This window comes from Schistocerca gregaria, chromosome 7 (assembly GCF_023897955.1).
Source record: "Schistocerca gregaria isolate iqSchGreg1 chromosome 7, iqSchGreg1.2, whole genome shotgun sequence".
NCBI classification, from domain to species: Eukaryota; Metazoa; Arthropoda; class Insecta; order Orthoptera; family Acrididae; genus Schistocerca; species Schistocerca gregaria.
Genome location: NC_064926.1, coordinates 448,625,016 through 448,637,503, shown reverse-complemented (window position 1 = coordinate 448,637,503; position 12,488 = coordinate 448,625,016). Strand labels below are relative to the sequence as shown.

Here is a 12,488-nt window from a genome sequence, read left to right as displayed (position 1 = left end):
AGTGAAGAAGTTGATGGGTCTGTGTTCAGTGCCAGAGACGAGTTTTCCATTAGATTTAGGTTAACTGACATACAAATTGTTGCTCGTATGATTGATTTTCATGTGCAAGTGATAATCGTGGGTCAAAGGGCCTTAGACTGTATGCTGACAGTGACAGAGTTGGCACTGTAAGTAATTTACATATTTTGTGTAAAATTTGTAAATATGATATTCCGTCCAAGTCTTCTGCTCACCACGGAAATATGCATGAGGCGAATAGAGGATTGTGTTACGCCATGAGACGCTTACGTGCAGGCAGAGAAGGCACAAATTTGTTTTGTGGCTTGATGAACGTGCCTGCACCATTAACTAGATCCAGTGATTACAACAGATCACTACTCAGTGCTCTTGAGCGCAAGGAAGACATGAAAGGAGCTGTTGAGGAAGCAGTAGATATTAACAATGAAGGGGAAGAGGAGTACTGTATAGTGAAGACAGATCTGCGTGTCTCTTCTGATGGAACCTGGATGAATAGGGGCCATACATCACTTCAGGGTGTATCATCTGTCATTAGTGTGGGTAGAGGGAAAATCTTAGACTTCCAATAATGAGCAAATATTGCTCACAGTGTAACACAAGAAAGAACAATTATGGTAGTGAAAAGGAAAGGTGGCAGCAGGAACTTAGAATGTGTGCAGCAATAATTACCAGGGGTTAAATGGCGGGATAGAAGCAGCCGGGATGAAACTACTATTCCAAAGGTCAGTTGAACAATATGGTTTTAGATGTATGAAGTATTTAGGTCATGGTTAGGCCAGTGCTTCTAAAACGGCTTTAGAGAGCATTCCTTATGGCTCACAAAATAAAATTTACAAATTGGAATGTGTGGGGCATGTTCAAAAGCGAATGGGACTAGACTTCTCAGATTTAAGAAATAAAAGAAAAGGAAGAAATTAGAGCTCGAAAAGTCACTGGGAGATGCTAGCATACTGGCAGGCAAGGAAATTCACACTTTACAAATATACACTCCTGGAAATGGAAAAAAGAACACATTGACACCGGTGTGTCAGACCCACCATACTTGCTCCGGACACTGCGAGAGGGCTGTACAAGCAATGATCACACGCACGGCACAGCGGACACACCAGGAACCGCGGTGTTGGCAGTCGAATGGCGCTAGCTGCGCAGCATTTGTGCACCGCCGCCGTCAGTGCTAGCCAGTTTGCCGTGGCATACGGAGCTCCATCGCAGTCTTTAACACTGGTAGCATGCCGCGACAGCGTGGACGTGAACCGTATGTGCAGTTGACGGACTTTGAGCGAGGGCGTATAGTGGGCATGCGGGAGGCCGGGTGGACGTACCGCCGAATTGCTCAACACGTGGGGCGTGAGGTCTCCACAGTACATCGATGTTGTCGCCAGTGGTCGGTGGAAGGTGCACGTGCCCGTCGATCTGGGACCGGACCGCAGCGACGCACGGATGCTCGCCAAGACCGTAGGATCCTACGCATTGCCGTAGGGGACCGCACCGCCACTTCCCAGCAAATTAGGGACTCTGTTGCTCCTGGGGTATCGGCGAGGACCATTCGTAACCGTCTCCATGAAGCTGGGCTACGGTCCCGCACACCGTTAGGCCGTCTTCCGCTCACGCCCCAACATCGTGCAGCCCGCCTCCAGTGGTGTTGCGACAGGCGTGAATGGAGGGACGAATGGAGACGTGTCGCCTTCAGCGATGAGAGTCGCTTCTGCCTTGGTGCCAATGATGGTCGTATGCGTGTTTGGCGCCGTGCAGTTGAGCGCCACAATCAGGACTGCATACGACCGAGGCACACAGGGCCAACACCCGGCATCATGGTGTGGGGAGCGATCTCCTACACTGGCCGTACACCTCTGGTGATCGTCGAGGGGACACTGAATAGTGCACGGTACATCCAAACCGTCATCGAACCCATCGTTCTACCATTCCTAGACCGGCAAGGGAACTTGCTGTTCCAACAGGACAATGCACGTCCGCATGTATCCCGTGCAACCCAATGTGCTCTAGAAGGTGTAAGTCAACTACCCCGGCCAGCAAGATCTCCGGATCTGTATCCCATTGAGCATGTTTGGGACTGGATGAAGCGTCGTCTCACGCGGTCTGCACGTCCAGCACGAACGCTGGTCCAACTGAGGCGCCAGGTGGAAATGGCATGGCAAGCCGTTCCACGGGACTGCATCCAGCATCTCTACGATCGTCTCCATGGGAGAATAGCAGCCTGCATTGCTGCGAAAGGTGGATATACACTGTACTAGTGCCGACATCGTGCATGCTCTGTTGCCTGTGTCTATGTGCCTGTGGTTCAGTCAGTGTGATCATGTGATGTATCTGACCCCAGGAATGTGTCAATAAAGTTTCCCCTTCCTGGGACAATGAATTCACGGTGTTCTTATTTCAATTTCCAGGAGTGTATTATGGGAAGTAATGCTGGGAAATCAATGCAGCAAGACGCTGGGCAATATTCTTTCACAAACTTTCCACAGATGATAATACTCAACACAACATTTCTTCTGTGACATATCGTGGTACAAATACTTTCGGGAAGAAGCCAGTGGAAAGCCATACACCCACCAACATGGTTTGATGGTTTGCCGTTTGCTATTTTAAATGTTATAAAATCAACTTTCGGGTGCCTAACCAATTCTGAATTGCTGAAAAAGTGTATACATGGGAAAACAGAGAATTCAAATGAGAGCTACAGTCTCTTTATATAGATGCATTGTCCAAAAAGAGTATTTGTGTGCTCAGTTGCTGTGAAGATAGATGGATATAGTGCCAATGGATATGGTGTTCAACAGCGGAAATATAGATAGGATTAAGCGCCTGCAGAAATTAGGCTTCCATCCAGGCGCATTCACGCTGAATATACTCAGAAGCATCGATGAAGAGCGACTGGACAAAGCTCAGCCAGCAGAAGAAAAAAAAGCAAAATCTGACTAGGCAAAGGAGGCTAAGGAAGAGATTATTCCAGGAAGACGAGGGAGAGAGTAAAGATTATGGCTACGGGCATCATTAGTCACTACAGGTACTGCAGTACTGCCAAAAATTGAAATTGCTGCAAACTGACGGTTTTGAGCTATAATGCAGCTTTCTCTGGAACTACAAAAGTGAACACTCTTAAATTTTGCATTGTTCTTAAGAATTACTTACTAAATTATCCTGTGCAGCACTTTTCCGTCATTTTTCCTCTGAGAAAGGTTCACCTTTAAAAGTTGAGAAAATAAGGCACTCTTGGGTGGCACCAAACTGAAAAATTAATTTCAAACCTACCATGATCATAAACAAAAGTCTGCTCCACACGTTTTATTAGATTGTTATGAAGATGTAATCTGTGAAATTTTATTTTTTTATAGCTTGATTAGTTTACGAGAAAAGGAAAATCATAGAAACAACAGTAATTAAAAATTCAAGTCCTTATAAAAAGTATGTCGATGTGCATTTTGAAACAAAAATTGTACAGAATATCAGGCAACGGGTTGTACATAAAAGTCTCTAGTTCTGCTATTTTAGCTATAATACTTTTAGAGATATGTATGTTTTAAGTACAAGAATGCATTTTACCCTACGTCTGTCATTAAATCTCCACACATTCCACTACCCTTCACACGGTAATTTCACTCACCTTCCGCTCTGAGACGAGGAACTTGTTCCTGCGGTATCTGTTTAACCTTAGGACCTCTTCCTTTTCCAGACAAAGGCTCCGACCTTTTCCTGCTCAAATATAATATGCCTCCCTCACCTAATCCCATCTGTAAGCCCTTCCCATCTCTTTATTCTACTTTTTCATACCACTTCCCTCCAGTCCTATCAGTATCCAGATCCCTCACACAGAAAATCCCTCACACAGAATCTGTTAGCAGGAGCCCACAGCTCCAGTAGACTTTGTTTCAAGCTACACGAATCACCGTCTCATCAAATTGCAAAAATTATTTTTTACTCCGTTTACTGCAAACAAAAAAATTGGCCAGGTGCTAGTAAGACTCGAGCTCTGAGAGATCCATACAAATTACGTATGTAGACAGTTCATTTGTCATGGGAATCTAGAATATCGACGATTTTTGTCCGTTACAGACATTGACATTGGTAAGAAGCTGGTCCTGGGAATTCAAAGACTCTCAAGAATGCTTTAATTTAAAGTTTGAAGTCATATAACAAATGAAAAAAGAAATATTTTTGGTATGATATAATTACAGAAGATTCAAGAAGAATATAATAATTCTAATCCCAAAAAAAGCAGGTGTTGACAGATATGAAAGTTACCGAACTGTCGGTTTAATAAATTACGGCTGCAAAATGCTAACGCGAATTCTTTACAGACGAATGGAAAAACTGGTAGAACCGACCTCGGGGAAGATCAGTTTGGATTACGTAGAAATATTGGTGCACATGACGCAATATTGACCCTACGACTTATCGTAGAAGCTAGATTAAGAAAGGGCAAACCTACGTTTCTAGCATCTGTAGGCTTAGAGAAAGCTTTTGACAATGTTGACTGGAATACTCTCTTTCAAATTCTGAAGGTGGCATGGGTAAAATACAGGGAGCGAAAGGCTATTTACAATTTGTACAGAAACCAGATGGTAGTTATAAGGATCGAGGGACGGGAAAGGGAAGCAGTGGTTGGTAAGGGAGTGAGACAGAGGTGTAGCCTCTCCCCGATCTTACTCAATCTGTATATTGAGCAAGCAGTAAAGGAAACAAAAGAAAAATTCTGAGTAGGTATTAAAATCCATGGAGGGAAAATAAAAACTTTGAGGTTCGCCGATGACATTGTAATTCTGTCAGAGGTAGCAAATAACTTGGAAGAGCAGTTGAACAGATTGGACAGTATCTTGAAAGGGGGATATAAGATGAACATCATCAAAAGCAAAATTAGGATAATGGAATGTAGGCGAATTAAGTCGGGTGATGCTGAGAAAATTAGATCAGGAAATGAGACACTTAAAGTAGTAAATGAGTTTTGCTACTTGGGGAGCAAAATAACTAATGATGGTCGAAGTAGAGAGGCTATAAAATGTAGACTGGCAATGGCAAGGAAAGCGTTTCTGAAGAAGAGAAATTTGTTAACATCGAGTATAGAGTTAAGTACCAGGAAGTCGTTTCTGAAAGTATTTGTATGGAGTGTAGCCATATATGGAAGTGAAACGTGGACGATAAATAGTTTCGACAAGAAGAGAATAGAAGCTTTCGAATTGTAGTGCTAGAGAAGACTGCCGAAGATTAAATCACATAACTAATGAGGAGATATTGAATAGAATTGGGGAGAAGAGGAGTTTGTGGCATAACTTGACAAGAAGAAGGGACCGGTTGGTAGGACATTTTCTGAGGCATCAAGGCATCACCAGGAGGCAGCGTGGAGGGTAAAAATCGTAGATAGAGACCAACATAGGAATACACTAAAAACATTCAGAAGGACGTATGCTACAGTACGTACTGGGAGGTGAAGAAGCTTGCACAGGATAGAGTAGCATGAAGAGCTGCATCAAACCAGTTTCAGGACTGAAGACCACAACAACAACAACAAGAACATAAAATACAGATTAACAGTTTTCAGTTTTTTACCCTTAACGTTTAGTGCGAAAGCTTATTAAATGCGAATTTTCATGACTCTAGGTCAACTGGAAGTAACCTAACTTCGTACCTGACTTTGCGAGAATCAAAATATGTGACATAAATAGCCGTATCTTATGACTGCAAAAACTTATAAGCTTACAGTTATTACACTGTGCAGCGACGTTAGATTTTAGTGTGTGGTAAAAATTCATCTCGGTATGTCTACCCGTTCCTGAGAAAATGATATCTTAACAGATAGTTAGATAACAAATGACAAACTTTTTTCGTGTGATACTGTTACCATTTAACAATTTTCGGATTTTTTGCTGTAGTTGTATTGTTAATCCTTGCTTCTTGCCAAATTTTATTATTCAAGGTCAAAGGGAAGTACGCTATAGGTTTTTATGAGTGAATTTACGAGTACGTAAATATATTACATAAACGGCCGTATCGTTTCATATATTGACTTACAAGCTTCAGTTCATTTGAACGCGAAGAGATCATAGTCGTTAGTGTGTGACATAAATTTCAGCTTAATACTTCGACCCGTTCCTGAGAAAAAGGGTTTTTGACAGTTGGACTGACAGACAGCAAAGTGATCCTCCAATGGTTCCGTTTTTGCCCACTGAGGTACGGAACCGCAATAGTAAGCAGCACTCACGGTTTAGGCCTTAGGCCTGTTCTAACTGGCCGACTGGTGCCTACAAGACTGTAAGAGGAGCGATCTACGACTGTCGGACTTGTAATTAGAATGTCGCCAACTCCTCCAGTCGCTATAGCCAGTAGATGAATCATGATGTCGGCGCTGCTCCCTCATTCAAACAGCTCCTCGTCTGACATCACAATCGCATCCATCGTTTTTTCAGTTTCAAACTATACCATCTCATAAAATTAAACTACACAATATACGAGGATTGGAACTTAAACAGTGGCAACTATTTATTCACAACCGATACAAAAGACTTAGAAGTTTTCACCTGTTACTGTCCTTCAAAGTAGTCACCAGTGTTGTGTAGAAGCCGTTGCCAGCGATGTGGAAGGCGTAGTATACCGTTAGCAGAGCCTGTTCTGCTGATGGCGTGAATGGAGCGGTCTACTGCCTGTGGAATCTCTTGAACAGTTCTGAAGCGAATGTCACGAAGTGGTTCCTTCATCTTGGGAACCAAATTAAAGTCCCAAGTATGAGAGTATCGCGGACGGTACAGCACTTTCCAGTCCCATCGAGCGAACAGAGCAGCCACAGCTTGCGCTGTTTTCTCCCGCGCGTTGTCGTGCAAAATGATTGGAGGGTTGCGCAGAAAGTGTCGCCGCTTCTTTCGCAAAGCTGGTCGCAGGTGATGATCCGAAAACGAACAGTAGTACTGAGCACTGACTGTCTGCCGTGGAGGAACTTAATGTGTTAGGAAAAAGCCATGACAGTCGTACACGAGAATCACCATAGCTTTAGACCGCTCCATTCGCACCATCAACAGAACAGGTTCTGCTGACGGTATACTACGCCTTCCACATCGCTGGCAACGGGTTCTACACAACGCTGGTAACTACTTTGAAGGACAGTAACAGTTGCAAACACGTAACTCTTTACTATCGATTGTGAATAAATATTTGTCACTATTTAACCGCCAACCTTGTATAAGAATTTCACTGTATTTTTATAATTTTTAACTATATTTTCAACGTTTTATGAGCTGCAACATTGTCGCTGCCAGCCCTTCCACTTTCCTGGGAGAGGATGTTTGTAAGAGATAAAAATGAATGACAAATCAGGGTAAACGTTACAGATGATTCTACACAAACTTAATTATTTATGTAGATAGTTCATCACCCTGGGATTCGAGAATTTCGACGACTTTTGTTTGTTATCGATTTTGATACTGACATTGTCGGTATATTTTGATTGTATTAACTCAGAAGTAAACGGAACGTTGTCCTAATTATACGACGTACATTTCACCTTCATACATATACCTATTCCTGACGGACAGACAGACAGATAAAAAATTATAAAGAAATATTTTTCGCGTGATAGAATTACAAATTAACAATTTTAGGATTTCTTTCCTCTACTTGCACTGCGAAATCTTGCTTCTTGCCAAATTTCATGGTTCTAGGTCAACGGGAAGTGCCCTGTCGGTTTTGATATGTCACTTTGCGAATATCAAAATATGTTATATAAATGGCTGTATCTTTTGATTCCCCTGAGATAGAAGCTTCAGTTTTCTACATCGGCAAGGGACCGTGGACCTTAGTATGTGACATACATGTATATTTCGTATGTCTAATTCTTCCTGAGACAAAAGGTTTCTAACAGTCGTAGAGACAGCAGGATAGACGTACAGATGGACTACCAAATGATCCTGCAGTGTAATTAATTCAAAAAGTATACTACACATGTCATTGCACGTCAAACCGCTTGCTCGACAAGAGCGGCTCATTGTCAGAAGACGGTTCCTCATTAGAGTCCCTGAAAAGTATTGCTGCGATATGGATAACAGACGCAACATAGTATGGGAGTGAAATGTCGTGGCAACTGGAAACGTACTCCGAAGCAGAAGTGCGTGAGACAGTACGATTCTTGTGGGCAATACGTCTAAATTAAGCACAGATTCATAGTGCAACTCCGGCGGTATGTGGACCACATACAATGTCGCGCCCAGCCGTAGAGAAATTGTGCCAATGTAAGACAGATATTCCAGCGCCTGTTTCACTAAAACATGTTGTTTGCTGCATTCTTTTAAGACCTATAATGTAGAGTCCTCTTTTTACAATGAACTTTAAGTCATCGTTATCATCATTTTTCTTCTATTAGCATCTTGGTCGGCTACAGTCTTGTCTATAAATTCTTCTGTCATCTTTTCATTGGTCAACCTAGTGATCTTGCAGCATAGGGGCGGTAGTGTAGCACAGATTTTGGATCCTTTTTGATCTCATTCGCTGTAGACAATTCTCCAGCTGGTTTGGTAGTTCTGAATATAGTGTGTGTAGCGTTCCATTTTAAGTTCCTTCAACAAATCTTCGTTCATTATGTGGTCCTATTCGTTTCAAGAATTTCATTACACATGCTGTTAATCTGCTGTTCATGCTTCACTACCATAAGACAGGGCAGGTCTTGCTAAGGTCTTAGAGAAGTGAATTCTAGTGTGTTTCTGGACTAGGGAATGTTTCTTCACATTCTTAATGAATCTCATTTTTTACAAGAAAGGATAGTTTATGGCATTAATATGTGAATGTGTTCAGTCTTCCTAGAATTTTAAGTTCCAGACAGATCTTATTTGGTACTGGATGTTTTCAGCAGATAAGCATAGTTTTTGTTTTGTCAGTGTTCTGATATAATCAGTAATTTGTGTACAGGTCGCTGCAGGTGATCATATGAAGGTGCTACAAGATTTAAAACATCCGAAAAATCCGGTCGATGTGGCCGAAGTGTTCTAGGCGCTTCAGCCCGGAACCGCGCTGCTGTTACAGTCGCGGGTTCGAATCCTACCTCGGGCATGGATATGTGTGATGTCCTTAGGTTAGCTAGGTTTAAGTAGTTCTAAGTCTAGGGGACTGATGACCTCAGATGGTAAGTCCCATAGTGCTTAGAGCCATATGAACCATCTGCTAAAAGTAAATTATCTAGCTTTGTGTTTCTGTTCGTCTGAATGAAGCCGTTTGCCATTTGCCTCCAGTCTTGGATGATTTTATTCATATTGTAGTGGCATAGAACTTAAGCATAATGGAAAGCATCCCAGAACCACAACAAGAGCGTTGCCATTACCTACCGACAAAACAATGCCGCTGCCATTACAATTATTTAGCAGACGCCATCACTTCCATACCGCTGCGTCTGCGTGCAACAACCTGAGAGTGTGATAACCTTCAGGAAGCTTCTGCAGTTTGGTCGAGTACTGCGTGACACCTGGCAGCCACCGAACAACGGCTTCTGTTCCAGAGGTTTCCAAGCGACACGGAAACACGTCTTTTCCGCGAAGTCAGTCGTGGGTGGCAGTATTTAAATCCCCGAGGTCCAGTCCTTCATGATCGGCACAGCTGGACCCAACTATGATGTACATCCCGTGCCAGTCGTCGCCGTGCTTATGATGAGATATGACTGCTAGAGCCCGGGCCGCCATAGCCGCCGTCTCCATGGTCAGAGCCGCACACTAGGGTTCCAGTCAACTCCTCGCCGGCCACCATCCGCTGCTGCTCCCCACCCACAATTCCGTGTTCATCACTCGAGTAGTCCTGCTGGGCCTGTCTGCCTGGCCCTGGCTACCACCTAACTCGACAGTGCCCACCACCCACAGCCTGTGTGCTGCAGATGAACTATTCCTCGCTCTTACGTGATAGATATTAAAGAGTTTTGGTGACAGATTGGCTGTCTGCGTTGTCCGCAGTTCCACCTACCTGCAGCACACAACTGCTCGTCTACACCCTCGTGGAAGCAGCAGATTAATACACTTTGTTTCACAACAACTGTTGGAGGCTGTGATGGGGAACAACGAAAGCTAGAAATGAGGAGGATGCATCAGCAGTTCTCAAGTAACTCCCGACTCTAAGTTGTTTTTGGATCTGTCAGTTCCGTGTTTTTAATTTCCTTGGTTTTCTGTTTGTGTTTGTTGTACGTATGTAGTGGCAGTAGTAAGAACAAATGTCATTCGGTGAGAAAGTGACAGCTGAGGAGACGACTCAGCATTTGCTGGATAGAGTTTGAGCTAATAATGAGGCTGTGCATAAAGAAATAGATCGCTTGAGAGACGAGGAAAAGGATGGTCGATTTCTAGCGTCCCTCCATCCATTCCTGATGCTAGTACTGCCTCGTTGGTGCCCCGTTTTTGGGTAAGTCTGGGGAAGAGGCTTCGCGTACAGACGAGAAGTTAGGGAACTTCAGTAGCGAGCAGCTGTTAAATGTGGCTCGTTTCAAACTAGATCGTTTGTAAAGTGCAGTGAGAAGTTACGGGATCCTCAGTACTTCACAGACATTCAGGAAGGATTAGTAGATCGTTGCACAAGAAAAAATACTTGTAGGTACTATGGAGAACAGTTTAATAGTACAGTGTAAAAACAAGGGGAATCGAAAGCCGCGCGGGCTTAGCCGAGCGGTCTAGGACGCTGCAGTCATGGACTGTAAGGCTGGTCCTGGAGGAGGATCCGTAGGATTCAATTCAGTAAAGGTTCTGAAGGCTCCTTTGTATGAGCATATGAGGTCATCGGTTAGTAGTTTTGAGTGTAGTACAACCCTTCCCAGAGATCAAGGAATTCTACCACGCACAATGTCTCGTAAGACAGAAATTATCTTTTTTACTGGACATTGAGAGAGGCTGGATATTGTCCGTCAGTGCAAGCAGTTTTGTTTCAAAGAGTTGAGGCTATCAAAAGCTGCACTCATACTGAACATAAAAATAATGGAGGAAGATGAGTTGAACAGGAATTTCAGTGTAGAATGCTCCTAGCCTGTAAGAGTATGTTGATTTAATTGTACTAAGGGGAAAGGTGCTGCATCTGCAAGGATGTGATAAAATGGACACGGGAGATTACTGGAGAAGTATATGGAATCCTTTAACCTTCATGGATCATTGCCAGCTACTCCATTTAGCACAGCAGAGAACTTCTACCAGGCACGAGAGGCCCGTATACAAAGAGCCATGACGGGTCCCATGCTATCTACAACCAGTGATGGAGGAGTTTGTTGAGCAACAGCTCCAGGATGGAATTATAGAATTAAGTGCCCATCTCTGGTCAGCACTTTTCATCATTGTTCCAAGGAAGTTTGAAGATGGTAAGAAGGCTTATACATTCTGGTCTGACTGATATGTAAACCAATGGACAACAATTGCTGCATATCCTATACCGAACATTACAGAGACCTTAGCTAGTATGGAGCATTAATGTTATTTCACCACCATGGATTTGTGAAGTGTATACCACCAAATAGGAGAAGCACTGGAGGATCGTCCTAAAACAGCATTTTGATTCTAATTGGGCATTTTCAGTGCAGTTGGATGCCTGGCACTGGAGACTTTCCAACACTTGTTACACAGGGCGCTACTGGTTCTGAAACAGAAAGAATCCATCGTCTACTCAAAAGATATCATTAATTTCTCCAAGGATATCCACGAGCAATCTGTGCATCTGCAAGAATTATGTGAATGGTCACCCAGCACTAAAGCCTTTTATTAGAAAAGTGTCCGTTTCAATCAGCAAATATTATCAGCCAAGACGGTGTACGAATTGAGCCATAACTAGTGCCAGCCATGACGGATTTACCAACCTCTTGCACAATAAAGAAATTACAGTCGTATCTCAAGATAACCAATTTTTACAGAAGACACGTACCCGAATTTTCGGAGTCAGTAAGACCATTTAACGAAACTTCCTGGCAGTTTAAAACTGTGTGCCCGACCGAGACTCGAACTCGGGACCTTTGCCTTCCACGGGCAAGTGCTCTACCAACTGAGCTACCGAAGCACGACTCACGGCCGGTACTCACAGCTTTACTTCTGCCAGTTCGAGTCTCGGTCGGGCGCACAGTTTTAATCTGCCAGGAAGTTTCATATCAGCGCACACTCCGCTGCAGAGTGAAAATCTCATTCAAGACCATTTAACATTTATTAAAGACGGGAGAAGTACAGATTCACCACACTTCAGACTGCAAAGTAGCATCTTAGCAACTGAAAGAACTATTGCTCACTGGCACTGCCTTTACGTTTCCTATCAAAAACAGTCAATGTTGTTCTGTAAGTGGAGCAACCATTCTGTAGGCTATGTTTTAAGTCAAGGGGTAGAAAAGAAAGAACACCCAAAAGTTTACGCTTCTGGACAGCTCAGTAAGTTGGAGAAGAACTATCCAAATACTGAAAAGAAATGCTTGCAAAATTTTTGACATAATCTACTTTCCATTGTTATATATATATTGGTGATGCTTAATGATCATAACA

General features: G+C 43.2%; 1 non-coding gene across 1 annotated transcript; it reads right to left on the bottom strand.

Moving 5' to 3' along the window:
• Positions 1-11,944: 11,944 nt before the first annotated feature.
• On the bottom strand, positions 11,945-12,019 carry Trnap-ugg (transfer RNA proline (anticodon UGG)). Its single transcript has one exon. It is a non-coding gene; the product is annotated as a tRNA-Pro (tRNA).
• Between the last annotated feature and the right edge of the window lie 469 nt (positions 12,020-12,488).